This window comes from Psammomys obesus, unplaced genomic scaffold (genome assembly GCF_907164565.1).
Source record: "Psammomys obesus unplaced genomic scaffold, mPsaObe1.curated_primary_1811, whole genome shotgun sequence".
NCBI classification, from domain to species: Eukaryota; Metazoa; Chordata; class Mammalia; order Rodentia; family Muridae; genus Psammomys; species Psammomys obesus.
Window position 1 is genome coordinate 51,382,913 of NW_026585644.1, and position 7,585 is coordinate 51,390,497.

A 7,585-nucleotide genomic window follows, 5' to 3' on the forward strand; every position below is an offset into this window, starting at 1 on the left:
ACTAGGTTAGTTCACTGCTATTGGAAGGCTGGTTTCTAGACACTTTCGGTAAACAAGGTTAGTTAGCATCTTTGTCTAACTTTTTCTTTTTTCAAAAAAAGGTTTTTGTTTTGTTTTTGTTTTCAGTCTTGGCTGTTCTGGAACTTGTTCTACAGACCAGGCTGGCCTTGAACTCACAGAGATCTACCTGCCTCTGCCTCTCTAGAGCTGGGATCAAAGAGGTACACCACCACTGCCTAGCTACTAAATTTTTATTCATAGTTTCCAAAGGCAAAATCCTCATGAGTTTATAGTAATTTCTATTCCAGACCAGTTTTTTTACTTAGCGTCTTTTGTTTTATAGTTGTCTCTAGTTATTTCTACAGTGAGAGTCCTGGTTCACAAGGTTATAGGGGATGATGGAATTAAAACATCATATGGTTATTCATTTGCTTTTATCCTAGATGGTTCAGTAAAGCAGTAATATTTAGTGAGAGAAGACTTTTTAAAATTTGTGTTATGTCCGCCTTATTCTAGTTACTGAAGGGAAACCTTCTATCAAATGAGCCATATCCCCAGCCCAGTGACTGCTAGGATTTATTGCCTATGATCAAGTTTGAGCTGTCACATAAAAACTAGAATTTTAGAAAGCTTATTTGTGCCTCCACCATCTTGGCAGCTTCTAAAACGTTAAGATTTTTCTGGTAAAAGCAGTGGTGACATTTATTCTTGTGATTTTCTTTTTTATCGTTACATAATGAAATAAGTCAAGATTTAGAAGCCCTGTATGATTCAGAAGCAAAGTTATTCAAATGATCAGCACATTGCTATAAAGTCATGAATAGGTAAAAGATCAACGCAGAGATTAAACCAATCCATTTTCATGGAAGAGCATGACACGTTTAAATGACTGGCTTCCATATTCCATGTTACAGCTAACTTTCAAAAGGCTCTCACTAGCAAAGAATGTTCTTAATTATTTGAAAAATGTAATAAGATATTTTTTTCACTTGGAACAAGACAGAGAAGGTCAGCGTGGCCTCTGCACAAGAATGGCATGCAACCTTGTAAAGCCTGTCGTGCGAGGCTTTGCCTGCACAGGGCAGAGGGCGTACGGAAAATGTCTGTTCCCCGGGGAGTTCTGCAAGGACTCCAAACTCGCCTATTAGGTTTTCAGTTTTAAAAATACATGTTTTCCTTGCCAATTACAGTCACACACCTGTGAAAAGCCAGCTTTTTCTTTTCTGCATTTACCTAATATAACATGTAAGAAATGGATTCCAGGAATACACATGAACTCCCAGCCCTTCTAAGTCTTGATATTGATTTTGAAGGGGGCCATGTAGATGTAAGACAATGGTGTTCTCCTCATCAAGTTGCCTTTTTGTTTTGGAAGACACAGATGTTTCTCCTAAGACGTGTTATCTAGTTTACATGTAACAGACACATTACTGTTTTAAAACTAATGAATGTTTTGAACATCACTCAGCACAGCAGGTGTGACGTGGCGGCGTGAGGAATCCGAGGCCAAGCAGGGCTGCGGTTCTCTCAGTGGGGCACGTGGCTAGCCTGCAGAGCCACCTTCAATCCTTAGCACAGGCTGAGTGTGGGGATGCGTGCTTGTGTAATCCCTACACTCACTGGAGGTGCAGGCAGGATGAAGAGAGGTTGGAGGTCATCTTCAGCTACATAGTGAGTTCAAAACCAGGCTGGGACGGGCAAGACCCTGTCTCAAAACAAAGCAATATTAAAAAAAAAAAAAAAAAAAGGTTTTGAGGATCCCCTCAGTATTTAAATAAATTTTAAAAGGTTCATTTCTTTTACTTTATGTGTCTGAGTGTTTTGCCTGCATTTATGTCTGTCCACCATGTCCATGTCTGGTGTCCACAGAGGTCAGAAGGGGTGTTGGGATCCCCTGGAAGAAGAGATACAGATGGCTGTGAACCATATAGGTGCTGAGAACTGACCTACCCTTTGTAAGAGCAGCAAATGCTCTCAACCACTGAGCCGTCTCTTCGGCGCCTCCCTTTTTTCTTTTTCTTTTTGTCTTTTTTGCAGGAGGGAGGGTTTTGAGACAGGGTTTTTCTGTTTAATCCTTGCTTTCTTGAACTCACTTTGTAGACCAGGCTGGCCTCAAACCCACAGAGATCTGCTTACCTCTGCCTCCCATAGTGCTGGGATTACAGGCGTGTGCAACTATGCCTGGCTCACAATTTTTTATTAGTGTAAATAAAGGCAAGCTGAGAATAAATTTCAAGCCCTTGGATTACGAAATTGCCATGCTTCAGATTATTATATTTCATTCTGTGATAACTTTGCCTGGTTGTTGGTCTCAGCTGCTTCCTATTGTTCATTTTTAAATATGGAGATGGTTTTCATGAGCCTCGGGTGGGAAGCTGGGTTCAGGGTAGCAACACAGAGCTTTCTGTTTTTTCATATAACATTTAGAAATGTATCTTAATACAAAAAGCTTAATTTTCTCTTTATTCTAAAATAGCCTAGAGGGGCTGGAGAGATAGCTCAGTGGTTAAGAACACTGGCTTCTCTTCCAGAGGTCCAGGGTTCAATTCTCAGCAACCACATGGCACCTCACAACTGTCTAGAACTGTACGGGATCTGGTTCTCTCTTCTGGTGTGGTGCAGCTACACGTGCAAACAACACCCATATACATGAAATAAACAAATAAAATAGCCTAGAGTGTAACTTACTATTCACCCTTTTTATTCCTTTTACTTTTTAGTCCTCGTATTTCGTTCCTCTTTTCTGTTTTCCTTAGCTAGATCTGAAGGAGATTTACTCCTCTTATCGATTCTTTCCAAACAGCAGATTTAGAGGTTTTATTTATATTCCCATGTACTTTTTAAAATTTCAACAATTTCAATATCTGACTTACTAATCACTTACTATTTTTGGTTTGGCCCCTCTCTGCTGGTTTCTCCTTTCTTTCTTTTTGGTATTCAGGCTGTAAATTTTTCTCACAATACACCTTAAGCTCTGACCCACTGGTTTTGTAATATAGTACTCTTCTTTTCAAGATTTTCTACACAAATTAATTATTTCTTTGATAAGAAAATCTTCTTATAAAAATAATGAAATATGTGTTGGAACAATGGCTCAGTGGTGAAGAGAGTGTGATGCTTAAACAGGATACCAGAATTCAGGACCCATTGCTCATAACTGCTTGTAACCCCAGTTCAGGGGGATCCAGTGCCCTCTTCTGGCCTCGGTGGGCACCTACACTCACAGACACAGACACACACACATACACATATTAAAATTTAAAACATGATTAAATATGAAATTAAAAAGCAAGGTAGATAAACAACGACATAAAAAGAGTAAATTTATATCTCCCAAAGCTTAGGTCATCTCCAAATCAGTAAGTTACTGAGAAGAGACACAGTTTGAGCAGGAGGAATGTGCACTCTGTTAGGTTGTTTGAGAATCAAACTGTTGGAGATCAGAAAAGCACATGAGCATAATGGCAATTATATTACCTAGTGATATAAGGCCAAGCAGAGGTGAGAGATAATTATATGATACTCAAGTAATATTCACACAGAGAGCAATGGTGACAATTGGTTAGCAGGCATGATGAACTCAAAAAGAACTGAAAATTGATTACTCGGAAAGAAAATAGCTGAACATTTACAGCTCGTGTATGAAAGAAGCCTGCTAACAAATGTGACAAAATTTCTGCCAAGTCACTTGGCAAGTGTTAGATCATATTGTAATGCCGAGGGAAACTTTTCTAAGTCATTGTTGATTAAAAAAAAAAATATATATATATATATATATATATATATATATTGACGTGTGTGTGTGTGTGTGTGTGTGTGTATGAGGGTACAAACCTTGTGTATACATGGTTTCTGCAGATGCCTATCTGGGAGTCAGATTCCCCATAACTGGAGTTAGTTGTGGTTGTGAGCCACCGTCAGTGCTCAGAACCAAGGCCTGGGTTCTCTGCCAGAGCAGTGCATGCTGGTTGCTGCTGAGCCACCTCTCCAGCCTCCAGGGCACTGCTCACCAGACAAACATAGTGTTTTCATGCACTACAAGGAAGAAGTTCTCTAATGGATTGGAGGCTAAGGAACACCGATTTCCAGATTTCCTAACTGTGTTCCCAAAAATTATCTTAAAATCATAAAATACAAAATGGTTTTTGGTTAACTTGGCAGCCATTTAGAAAACTAGAAACTGAATCACTAACTTTCTCCTTGGACCTGATATATTCCAGATGGATCAAAGATTTAAACATAAAACACAAAGTCATAAAATGCTAGACAAAAACATAGGGGAGGTTCATAGAATATCAACGTGGGAAAGGGCTTTGAATGTTTGATACTAATCCCAGAGGCCATAAAAAAAAGGACTGATGAATTTTAATGTATAAAAAGAAAACATTTTTTCCTGCTAGGAAACAACAAAGTTAAAAGAAAAACAAATTGAGAAAAATAACTCCTACTCTATAGGGCCTATGTTCTTTATATAAGAAAGAATTGCTACATATTAATAAGAAAAGGACCAAATACTTATTAGAAATATAGGCAATGCAGAGTAAAGATAGCTTATAGAAAAAAATGCTTTGTAAACATGAAAAATTGCAGTTACCTGTACAATAAAAAAAGAACTCAAATTGATTGACATATCCAAAAGACTGGGGTACACTGTACGGGTGAGGACAGTGGCAAGGAAGCTCACTGTTGGGGGTGGTCCTTCTGGGAAGGGCAGATTAAATTTGACGGTGTAACTTCATTTGTAGGAATTAACATTATAGACTTGGCTTAGTCAATAGCTATGGGTGAAAAGGCAGCCACTGTAGTATTGTTTACAACACTGAGGTATAAGAAACAACCCAGGGACTGGAGAGCTGGCTTAGCATGTCCCTCCGGCACCCAGATCAGGTAGATGGCAGCTACCTGTCACTCTGATCTAAGGGATCTGTCTTAGGGTTTCTGTTGCTTTTAGAAAACACTAAACAACTTGGGGAGGAAAGAGTTTTGTTTGGTTTACACTTCCACATCACTGTTCATCAATGAAGGAAATCAGGACAGGAACTCAAGCAGGGCAGGAACCTGAAGGCAGGAGCTGATGCAGAGGCCATGGAGGAGTGCTGCTCACTGGCTTGCTCCTCATGACTTGCTCAGCCTGCTTTCTTGTAGAACCAGGACCACAAGCCCAGGGATGGCCCCACCCACAATGAGCTGGGTCCTCCCCATCAATCACTAATTAAGAAAATGCCCTACAGGCTTGCCTATAACCTGTAAGTCTATAGCTTAGGGAGGCATTTTCTCCATTGAGGTTCCCTCCTCTCAGATTACTTTAGCTAGTGTCAAATTGACATAGAACTAGCCAACACAAGACCAACACCCTCTCCTGGCCTCTGAAGGCATCAGACATGCAAGCAGTGCTCAAACATACATTCATGCAAAACATTTGTATACATAAAATAGCTTTTTTTGTTGTCTAAGAATGAATGGGACATTGGCTGTTAAATGGATAAACTGAATGCTTATCATGGAACAGCTCCATAGTAAAGATAGTGGCTGAGTCCAAGCAGAGACCTGGAGGAACATGGGAAGCCGGGTGAGAAAGGCTTACTTTTCACCATGTAGCCTTTGTACTTTGCAATATTCTCATGTACCTATGGAACTTATTTAAATGAGGTGTTGTTTGTTTGTGTGTGTGTGTGTGTGTGTGTGTGTGTGTGTGTGTGTGTATGCGCATTGTTTTGTTTTTTGTTTTTGAGACAGGGTTTCTCTGTGTCGTCCTGGTTGTCCTGGAACTCACTCTGTAGACCAGGCTGGTCTTGAACTCACAGAGATATGCCTGCCTTTTGAGTGCTAGGATTAAAGGCATGCACCACCACTGCCAGGCTCTTTAAATGACTTTTATAGTGAATAATATATGCTCTGTAGGGAGGTTTGTTTCTGATCTAGACAATGTGCATGTACCTAGATAAAGCATTGTTGGGCTGGGCATGGTAGTGTATTCCTTTAAGGTCTGCAGTTGGGATGCAGATGCAGGCCAATCTCTGTAAGTTTCAGGCTAGCCAGGATTTACAGTGACATTTGTCTCAAATAAAAAAAAAAAGTTGATTTATTCCTGAAAGCATGCAATAGAGCGCGTGGAAAAAGAGCAAAGCAACCCCAAGCGTAAACGCAAGGATGCCCTGTGCAAATAGAGTGTTAGTAGAACAGTGATGGCCAGGCTGCTGGGAGTGTCAGAACCTTCCTAGTGCCAGCCATGGTCTACCCTCACGAGAACTCTGGAGTTCAGTCGTCTGAAGGCAAGCCTGTGGAATCTGTTACGGTTGGTTATCTTTCTGATGGATGGACACTGGTCAGCTAGAGCTAGAACAGAAAACCCAGACAGTACAGTTTGACCTTTTGGACCTGTTGGTCTGGTCCCGATGGGAGGAATGCTTCTAAAGTTGGTAACCGCAGCCGGGTGGTGGTGGCGCACCCCTTTAACCCCAGCACTAGGGAGGCAGAGGAGGCGGGTATCTGTGAGCTCCAGGCCAGCTTGTTCCACATTGTTCCAGGACAGCTACAAAGTAAGACCCTGTCTTCAAAAAACCCCCAGAACAAACAAACAAAAATTAGTAACTGCTATTTAGTGATTCTGCAGCTTGACTGAAAACATGGCTTTGGAGAGGAAAAGATTGGAGTTCAAATGTCAAATGTTCTATCAGGTGAATGATTTTTAGGCCAATGCTAATTCTCTGTGCAAAAGTAAGACCTGGAGAGGTGCTGTTGTGAATTCAAAAATACATCCATTTCAAGGCACACGTACTCCGGGGCCTGTGCAGATGGCTCTATTGATTAGGATTTCTTACCCTTAAGGACCTTTTATTTAATTTGCTTATTAGTTTTGAGACACAGGCTTTCAAGTGCCAGGATTACAGGTCTGTGCTATTACAGTTTACAGATTAAAAAACAAACCAATGACAACAACGATGAATAACGCTGCCATTTAAACAGCAAAAGAGCAATAATTGAAGTGAATTAAATGGAGTTAAAAATGTAACCTCTCTCCATCTGACAGGTCCTCGCAAAGCTGAGAGAGTTCTTTAGTTATTTGTTTTGAGGCTCTCACTATATAAAGTTCAGGAAAAAATTTAAAAGTGTTTTTCACAACCCTTTTTCTTTTGTTCATCTTTCTTTCTCTTTCCCTCTCTTTCTCTTTCTTTTTAACTTGTGTCAGGGATCAAATTCTAGGTTTTGTGCATGCTAGTCAAATGGTGTACCACTGAGCTACACCCCAGCCTTGTATTTTATTTTATTTGTGACAAGTTCTCACTACACAGTTCACACTAGCCTGAAACCCCCTATGTGGCCTGGCTGGCTTCTAACTCACCATCCTGCCTTAACTGCCCAGCTGCTAGGATTACAGACATGTTGTGCTGCTTTGGCTGGCTGTGTGGTGAATTTTAAATGTTATTTACATTGGCTGCTGTAATGGGTTCGCGCCGTTCATGCAATAATAATGACATGAGGAGTAGGAGTGTCTAGGGCCACAGGCAAGCACACCAGATAGATGAGGGTTTTACTATAAATGTCACCCTCTTTTAGGTGGTGTATGCTTCGGCAGCTGGATGGG

The 7,585-nt window shown here is 40.6% G+C and overlaps 1 pseudogene; it reads left to right on the top strand.

The window, feature by feature from the left end:
• Nucleotides 1-948: 948 nt before the first annotated feature.
• Nucleotides 949-1,071, top strand: LOC129691655 (U6 spliceosomal RNA; annotated as a pseudogene).
• Nucleotides 1,072-7,585: the final 6,514 nt, after the last annotated feature.